This window comes from Tarenaya hassleriana, unplaced genomic scaffold (genome assembly GCF_000463585.1).
Source record: "Tarenaya hassleriana unplaced genomic scaffold, ASM46358v1 Cleome1, whole genome shotgun sequence".
NCBI classification, from domain to species: domain Eukaryota; kingdom Viridiplantae; phylum Streptophyta; class Magnoliopsida; order Brassicales; family Cleomaceae; genus Tarenaya; species Tarenaya hassleriana.
The window spans coordinates 11023579-11033961 of record NW_010960187.1 but is presented as its reverse complement, the minus strand read 5'-3'; the positions used below and the strand labels follow the sequence as shown (position 1 = coordinate 11033961).

The 10383-nt window shown below is 35.9% G+C and overlaps 1 long non-coding RNA gene across 1 annotated transcript; it reads left to right on the top strand.

The window, feature by feature from the left end:
• The first annotated feature begins 6175 nt into the window (after window positions 1-6175).
• Window positions 6176-7955, top strand: LOC104823248. The gene is made up of 3 exons (XR_773323.2): window positions 6176-6257; window positions 6838-6915; window positions 7905-7955. It is a non-coding gene; the product is annotated as an uncharacterized LOC104823248 (long non-coding RNA).
• The last annotated feature ends 2428 nt before the right edge of the window (window positions 7956-10383 follow it).

Genomic DNA, 10383 nt, shown 5'->3' with positions numbered 1-10383 from the left:
TATAAATGGACCCATCACGGCCCACTAACTTTTTAATATATTAAAAAAATCAGAAAACCCTAAATGCATCTTCTTCTTTGCGTTATCTCGCGTTATCTGTGCTTCACTTTCTGTTCTTTATGGCGACGGCTCTTTCTCTACATTTTTTTAATAAAAAATCTTTATCTCTCCGATGACAACGACAACTCCGGTGGTGAAGGTTCATGACCGACGACCATCACCAGATTCGTCTACATAAATGTTGTCATGGAGAGCAAATCCGAGAATAGAGCCACCGACCCAACAAATCGCATAGATCCGAATCGCAGAGATGAAGGAAAAACAAAAAATTGCTACAGTTTTCTGGTCTAGCACAGATTACAAACAACAAGGTACTCTATTTCTTATTTTAATGAGTTATGTTCATAATATCTATTTTCATAGATTCAACACAATATCACAACCCATCAATTTCTATATCAAAATTACAAAAGCATGGAATATTTCGAAATTTCTGTAACTAGAGTTAATACAGAAAAATTATTCCAATAATCATGTCAGATTTCATGAAAATTAACTAAATAAAATAGCAAAAAATTCATGAACAACAAATTTCAAGGCAGAGGATAACAAAAGCTCTGATATCAAATGTAAGTTTAAAACATTCTTTAAACTCATCTTAAATCATGATCTTCTATGTAAACATTTTAATACATCAGATCATGTATGCGGAAATAAATTCTGAATCGAACACATACCTCCAGCCATTGAAAATGGTTGAGTTGAAATCTGAATATTTGGTGCTTCTAAACCTTTAGCAATACAATACTGATGGTGTATATCTATCTGTTTTTCTTGGCTTAGGGACCAAATACGTTACCCCTATTTATTGTTTTTTTCTCCATCAGAAAAAACTGCTATTGGGATGGTTATCATGCAGTTAACACAACATGGAGGAAATGTTAGACCATTAATATAATGTGAAGTTAATAAAAACTTCCAACAGAACACGTCGGAGATCCGTGTTTGAAGTGCCAGAGCGAGAGGATTCTCGACTGCGTCCACAGCTTATGTGCAACCCGATGTGCCTGTGATTAAAAAAAAAATCCAAAAAAGAAAATCTGAAACGCAAACAATCGAAACAGAATCGGACGATGTATATTCAACTGTGGGTGTCACATGAATGTTCACTATGTCATTCGTGCCTTTTCAATTCACCATCATGTCAAATAAAATGTTTATTACCAACCTGGTTAGTTTAACCGGTGAAACGGGGCACAAAGCGTCTGTCCTGTCCCGAGTTCGAACCCCAGGTTAGGGAGAGAGCGTATAATTCAAATCACATGGCTGACTCTCGACCCAGGGATTAGTCTGGGTCTCGGTCCAGGAAATCCGGTTATCAAAAAAAATGGTTATTAATATTAGCATTAACTATTACGTAAATTTTTTAATCCACCATAACGTAATTATTTATTAAAATCAACATTAATCTACATTATAACTTTTCAATGCACACATTTATCATTTAATTATGTTTATTTTTTATTTGACCTTTAAAATTATATAAAATTTAGGAATAATCGCATTTTAATACCTAAACTTTTACAAAACTCCCAGATAAATACCTAAACTATAAAATTCCCAAATAAATACCTGAACTTTTCAAAAATCTTATATAAATACCTGAACTTTTGATTTTTTTCCAAATAAACCATTTTCCGTTGACGGCGTCTAACGTATAAAAAATTCCGGAAAAACAATGATGATTCAGCGTTAAAAAATCCTAATAAGCATCCACGTCATACGACACGTTTCACAAACCAGTTTAAGTGAATAATAATTTAATAATCAAACCTGTTTGATAAAAAATGAACCTAAAATCTCCGTTACTCTTCTTCTTCGTGTGCTTCTCTTTCGACGGGGGATTTTGATGAGGAATTTGTGGGTGGGGATTGGGGGAGAGGCGAAGCTCCCGTAAAAATCTCAGCCGTCGTCCGTTCAATTTCCGTCGCAGGAATCCGACTCTCCTATTGAAAACTGAAGCCCAACCGATGGAGACTGAAGCTTCAGTTTCCGGCGTGAAGGCGATTGAGTCATCTTTGGAGACGATGCGTCTCGTCCAAGGACTCAGAGAGAGGAGGCAGAGCAACCGCCTCCGCAGGTGACGGTCGTGACGAAGAATATTTCGTTCGGGACGATGTCGGAGAAAGAAAAGTACGACTGAGAGACAACGGAGAAGGAAACTCCGACATGCCTCGATGAAGAGAAGCACATGATTTCTCAGAATCTGGGCTCGTTCAAGGAAGAAAACAAACAACTTTCGGATCTGTTTGATTCTGAGAGCAATCCTCTGGTCAAACTGAAACAATTTGTATAAAACTAAAGCAAAAACAAATTTGTATAAAAAAGAAAATTATATGCGTGTAGAATTGAAATTTTTATAAAAAATCTCTCATGAGGAGAATTAGAAATTTAGAAGGACAAGGAAAAGCCCAGGAGACAAACAAACGACGAACAAGATAAATATTTTATTGGCTGTTTATTTTATTATCACACCGGTTTGAGCCAATTATTATTTGGTTATTCAATTAAACCGGTTCATTTATCTTAGCTCATGACGTGGATGCTTATTAGGATTTTTTAACGCTGAATCATCATTGTTTTTCCGCAGTTTTTTATGCGTTAAACGGCGTCAACGGAAAATGGTTTATTTGAAAAAAAATCAAAAGTTTAGGTATTTATATAAGATTTTTGAAAAATTCAGGTATTTATTTGGGAATTTTATAGTTCAGGTATTTATCTGGGAGTTTTGTAAAAGTTCAGGTATTAAAATGCGATTATCCCTAAAATTTATAATCATTCTTAGATATTAGATATTTTTTATATAATAGTTTTTTATAAATTTGTATAAATCTATGGTTAATTAATTATGATAAATGTTACAATTTACTATTGAAATTATATTCAAATTAAATTTGCAAATATACAAAAATTTAATTAAATTCAGTGAGATAGGACCCTTGGTTTCACCCTTTTTAAAATAAAACAAATGATTTTAATAGAGCAATAAGAATTTAAAAAATCTTTATTAATATTAGCATTAACTATTACGTGATTACTTTGTAATAAATAAATTAATAAAAATTATAAAAATTGATGATGTAGATAATGAGATGGTTTCACCGTAAACCTCTAAATCAAACTTTTATATATATAGGCTAGGTAATGACCCGTTGTGCGGGTTATTCTTTTGTTATTATAAAATTTATTATTATTAATATAGTAAAAAATGTTATACATTATTTATGTTGTTTCAAGAAAATATATCTATAAAATTTAATTATTTTAAATTATAATTATATTATCTATATTAAAAATATAAAAAAGTAAGATGGTGAAGAAACGTTAGCTATACTTAATATGAGTTATAATATTTACCGTTGATAAGTTTAGAATTTACACAATTAACAACTATAATAGTTTTTTTTATATTCAACATATTCATTTATGAACAGATCTCTAATAGAGATCATTTTATACATAAAACTTTATAAAATTGTTATTATTTTTTAAAATAATTTTTTTCTGTTATTTTGTTACAAACCAAGATATCAATTTTTTTGAAATATACAGATTACAACTTAATTAAAACATTATAAACTTACTCTTTTAATAATATATAAAGAATAATTTTCTGAACAGATAATATATTTCATAAACTTGATCCTTTTACTACGATTAAAACTCCATTCATATTTATAATATAAAAAATATATTAGTTTTAAAATCTAAATATCCGTTGTTTTAATTTTTCTTTTGTAATTTGATAAACTTTATAAGTCTTGATTTTATTTGCCAGAGGTAGTAGATTGTGGTATTAACTTGTCCGACAACGTGAACCTTTTCAAAGGTAGTATTTTTCGTAAAATAAAGACAGAATTGATTATCAGTTAATTTGTATTTTTTTGGCAGATTCTTGAAACTAAAAATAAGAAATATATTTGACTCGCATAATAGCATCCTATTTAAAAATTATGTGAAACAAATACTATTCAAATAACCCAATTGCATAAATTGGAACTTATTTTTTATTTTTACATCTAATAAATTTTTGTTGGATCAAATTTTACATATATCACACAAATATTATAAAAATGCATATGGCATTTCATGAAAGCAAATGTGACACCCGAAACTCGTACCCCGCAATACGAGTTGCGTCACATGGACAACAAAAATAAAAACACAATTTCAAAAATCCGCGGGAATTTAAAATTTTTCTTTTCAGAGTTAGCGGAAGGAAAATCATCCATTCATACATATATGATACATTATTCTAGAGAATTATACATAACGAGTGGTAGCGAATTCATTATTACAAACCTTAAAGTCTACCACCGATATAATATAAAACCGTTTTCCCAAAAGTATAAGCGTATCATAAATACATAATTATACATGATCAGTCGACAGGTCACCCAGGTCTCCAATGTCCGCTCCACAGCTACTGCTGCTCACGACCTGAAACGTTGCGTAACAACGTCCTAAGCTAATTGCTTAGAGAGTGAAATCGAGCGTAACCCGGAGTTCTATTCTCATGGAATCAGGGAAAACAATACATATATATATATATACACACTAATACTCTAATAAACAGGAATGGAAACATGGAATCACGATAATCATGTCAGCAATCACAATCAAGTTCATACGACAAGTCGTAGGATAGAGTCTGTCAAATCGTCTCTACGCGCACCATGCGTAGATAATATACTCCCCATGTGCATAGCACAACCACCTCTCTCCTCGGAATCTATCTACTCTTCAATCACTCGGACCTGGCATAAATATATTTTTCTCCATCCGAACATATCACCCCACCCTAGCATCGATGTCACCTCTCGATACTAGGCGTGTCACCTCGCTCCGGTATTGATGTCACCTCTCAATACCGGAGCTCACCAGACGTCGGCTACAACCGACGCCATCGACTATAACAGGAGAGCCAATCACTGCAATTCTCCCTTGCCGTCCATCCGCCGCAGAAATACTAGTCAGATTCGTGCCCGAACATGGCAGAGTAAGTCTGTACCACCTCCTCGGGAGACCCCAATCTACCCGAATCTCAGGTATGCGTAATGCCTCATCCTCGGGATAATCATATCCCGGAATCCACTCCGTCGCTGGTGGAGACGTTGGCGCGGTTACCAAGAACCGTATTTTCCTCAGTCGACTACAATCAACTATCTACGTAAGTCATCGGGGTGTCCATAACCGTCTTATCGTTCGGATGTTGGCGCGATTAGGTCATCGCCTCAATCACAACCATATCCCATATGGGTGACATCCGACCCGGATCGGGGGCCCATGGATGGGATGCAATCTCGCAAACATCGTGCAATCAATCACAAACGTCTGTTTCTACAATCACGCGCTAAACATTAATCCGACCCTTTCGAATTAACGTTAATGACATGCCAACTACCCCAGTCACACGCATTTATATAGTTTATTTATTATATATGCATTTCCGCTTGCGTAGTCTTTTAAATTCATTTATATATATTTTCTTTGCGTCTTTCCAGTTAAATTACTGATTTGTACCTCCGGTTTGACCTATCTGGTCCCGGTCCGCCCGGATAATTAGTTCGGTTCATCCCGTGGTTTTTAGGCTTACCTGTTATCCATTTTGGGTTCAGACTATGTGGGGTCTGGTCTGACCCGTATTTTCGGTTTATTTTTCATTTTTCACTTTTTCACTATATTGAGTCGGGGTAATATTAGGTCCGACTAGTCCAGTTTTTCACTTTCTCATCTGGTGAAATTTCAGTGTCCCGTTACTTTTTTTTCTGAGACCGACCAAACGGATTTTGGTACAGGCCGATCGGTCTAATTGGTCTAGACCGATCGGTCTGTTTGGCCCAGACCGGACGGTCTGTCTAGCACAGACCGTATAACGAACGAAATATTTAAAAATATATATATATAAAAATAAAAATAAGAGATTGGGGGTAAGGTGATAAAATTAAAAGTTCTGCAAAAATCTGTTATTTCAGTTAGGACCTTTTAGTACGAAATAAAAGTTTGGGCATAATTTGTAAATTTCAGAAAATATAGGACTGGACTGCAATTTCGCTAGGGTTTCTTCTTCTTCTTTCTTCTCCTCCTTCCATGGCCGAACCAAAAAGCTCCCAAACAAGATTTTTGCTCCGATTTGAGTCCTTGGACATCTTTTGAACGCCGACCGCCATCCTATTGCCACCGCCCCATCATCGTTGGTTCGTTTCCATGCTACTTTCTTATCTCTTTCGTCGTTTTTCTTTCACCTCCATTGTCAATGAACTTTGTAGATTTCCGGTGAACGGAAGCTCGGTTTTGGGCGAGACTTGAGGGGTTTGGAAGCTCTTGGCGAGCTGAATCTTTCTTGGGTAGTATCGTCACCGAAAACAGTGAACCGTCACCGGAAAAATCACCGGGAAACATCGGAGAAAAATCAAGTTTTAGGAAATTGTAGTTCGATTTAGACCAAAATAACTTCGGATTTGGATTCCTTGAGTGATTTTACATAAGATACGGAAAAATTAGATGATTCCGGGATGTATGACCGCTGCCGGCCACCGCCACCGGCCACTGTCGCCGAAAATTTTTCCGGTGACATGGGTTGAATCGTTTCAATCCCGTGATTTCAAATCCGAAATCCGTTTTTTAAAATTCAAAGTATTTGGAGATATTCGAAAGATTTAAAATAAAACAGTTTAACCATAAGATTTACCATTTGATTAACGTTTTTTTTTCGGTAGTAAATATTTTTGAAAAATAATTTGTTGATTAAATTTATTATATGATAATTAATTATAGGTGAAGAAAATCTCGAGGTTATTGAACCCGGGATCGAGGATTAGAGCGAATCTTTCAGAGTTCATCGTTTAGACCAAGGTGAGGGAACTCGACAGAACTCCTCTTTCTTCTATTCGCTTAGACATGATGATAGGGAATGCAGATATCATGCGGTTAGGATTTTAGGATAGACGCCTTAAATTTTCTTGTGAATTTATTATGCATGTTGATTGTTGATTGATGACTGATGAGTGATGATTGATGATTGATGACGATTGATAATTGATGAATAATGAATGATGATTGATGATTGATAAATTTCTGTTGAGTGATTATGGCTTGTAGCGTACATGTTATGTGATGACGTTTTTTAATGGATTTATTGGATCGTTAGAATGAGCTGAACGGAGGATACTAATTAAATTTTGGCATGATGTTCGGAAAGATAGGAGAAGTAAATAATTGAGTTAAGGACTGTGATGCGACCTCAGACTATGCTAAAATATTTTTAAAGTGAGTTTTGAGACCATGGTACGACGGCGATCCGTATGTGATGGTATGATAATAACCCGGACATGGCTGCGATCCATGTGGAGTTATAACCCCGACTACGGCGGCGATCCGTAGAGGGTTGTGACTATTGGTTGAGTTTTGAGGTCATGGTACGGCGGCGATCCGTACGTGATGGCATAACGATCCGAGCATGGCGACGATCATGTGGAGTGGTAACCCCGACTACGGCGGTGATCCGTAGAAGGTTATTACTATTGGTCGTGTTTTGGTAACCCCGTCTACGGCGGCGATTCGTAGAGGGTTACAAAGATATTTTTTGGTTTTGTTTTATAAAAGTGTTTTAAGCTAAGTCTGAGGGGTACTGAATGGTTCTAGAGTTTGGACTCGTTTTAAAGAATCAAACAAAGAAAAGTTAGGAGAAGAATGTGAATCGATAGATTGAGTTTTGTTTGAGTTGAATGTTGATTGAATTTGTTTTCTATTTGATTGTCTATTGTGGGTACGGAAGCGAGGTTTATAGTCTTGCAACCTTACTGAGCTATTCGCGTAGATCACCCCTTCCTTTTTCTCCACAGGTGAAAGGTGAAGCAGAATATTTTGGTTGGATTCGGTAGTTTGCCAGAAAGACGAAGATTTAGAATTTCTATTTCCTTTATTCAATTTATTCATGAAATTAATATTCAGACTTAAGTTATTGAAATTCATTGTTTTAGACTTCCACTGTAAAGTCGGATTTTGATGGTTGATTTTAGAATAAATCAGATTTTTTTTATAACCCAAGTGACGATTCAACGATATCCGAAATACCGGATTTTGGGTCGTTACAGATGGTATCAGAGCCTGGTCTTTCCGTGGGACTTCAAACAACCATTAGTTTTTGTTAAGGAATTAATTCTGGTTAATGTAACCATTCTAATAGAGTTTTTCCATAATGTGAATGAGGATGACATATGGTCATGGACGAGGAAGTCCAATCCTAAAGGAGGGGAGATATTTCTTCCGAAATAAGTATTACTGGATTGGAATATAAAAGGAGATGACGATGAGACTTATTAGCCTTCAACGAGGACATTGTATAATAGGGAGTAAGTAAAGGAATTCAATGAGTTGTCTAGATATGGAGGTGAGATGTCTTAGTCGGAGACCTTAAAGATTAAAGAGCTTGTAAAGGGACTTCGTTCTTCTCTCAAAGCAGTTTGATCTTTTTTTTTAAAAAAAAAAAAAAATTCGATGCCAAAGATAATGGATATGACTTAACAAAATGAGAGAACAAAACATAAGATCGAGACCAACATCTAGTCCATGATGACAAGAGTAAGGTTAAGGCTCTTATGCACCCTTACGTAGTTGGGATTACAATGTACTCATGTTGTGGAAATCACCATTTAGTCGAACGTATATTGTTCCTCATCACTTGTTACCGTTGTAAAAAGGTTTTACACTACAGAAGCGTTTGTCCTAAGTTGGAAAGGGAAGCACCAAAAAAGAATGAACAAACCCCCCCGCCACAACTACTAGCTTCCAAGAGACAAGTGATGAAGTCTCAAGTCTATATACTAGGAACTGAGCAGCAAGATAAAAAAGAAACAACAGTAATCATAGGTACATTGAGTACTGGAGATGAAGAAACACACATCCTTTTTTATACAGGGGCGACACAGTTTTGTTTCGCCCGCACACATAGATCACATGGAGATTGCACCTGATATTAATAGTGGTAGAATATTGGTTCATACTCCTAGTGGAGAGGCAATGGAATCGAAAGGAATGATTCGTGACGTATCGGTCATGATTGATATACATGACTTCCATGATTGATCTGATAGTGGTACCAATCAAGGGGTATGATGTGATTTTGGGTATGGATTAGTTATCAAGTCATAGAGCTCATCTGGATTGTAAGAGAGGTAGAGTTCGTTTTGAACAAGAGGGATCTTTGGTACTAGAGTTTGAGGATGCAAGAAAGACTTTAAGTTTGCCTTTTATTTCAGCAGTGCAGGTAAACCGACTAATTCAACAAGGGAGTGAGGCATATTTGGCGGTAATAGAATTAAACGGACCGGAAACATCAGGTAGACTAGAAGATATACAGATTTTTAAAGATTTTCCTGATGTTTTCCCAGAAAATCTACATGGAATACCTCCTCTAAGAGAGATATCTTTTCCTATTGATTTCCTATTGAGTTGAAATAGGGAGTTGAACCTATCTCTAGAGCCCCTTATCGTATGGCTGCTTCAGAAATGACGGAGTTAAAGAAGCAATTGGTGGAGTTGATTGGAAAAAGTTTTATAAGACCTAGTACTTCTCCTTGGGGTGCTCCTGTATTATTTGTTAAGAAGAAAGATGGGAGTATGAGATTATGCATCGATTATCGAGGATTGAATAAGGTAACAATAAAGAACAAATATCCACTTCCAAGAATTGATGACCTATTGGACCAACTTCAAGGTGCTAGTTGATTTTCGAAGATTGATTTACGATCAGGTTACCACCAGATACGTGTTCTAGATGATGATATAAAGAAAACTGCTTTCAGAAAAAGGTATGGACACTTTGAATTTGTTGTCATGTCGTTTGGACTTACTAATGCACCTGCAGTTTTTATGGAGTTGATGAACACAACATTCAGAGATTATTTAGACGAGTTTGTTATCATCTTCATTGATGACATCCTTGTGTATTCCAAATCTCATGAGGACCATATGATACATTTGGAGAAGGTGTTGGAACGCTTAAGGAGAGAAAAGTTATATGCAAAACTGAGTAAGTGTGACTTTTGGATGCAAGAGGTAGGATTTTTGGGGCATGTGTTGTCTACGGAAGGAGTGAAAGTAGATCCATCCAAAGTGACAGCTATAGTTGATTGGGTGAGGTCGTCTAATGCCACAGAGATTCGAAGCTTCCTCGGATTGGCTGGGTATTACAAAAAGTTTGTAAAGGGTTTTGCCAACCTATCTAAGCCATTGACGAGATTGACGGGAAAGGGTGTGAAGTTTGAATGGGACGAAAAATGCGAGACAAGTTTTGAAGAGTTGAAGAAGCGATTGACATCA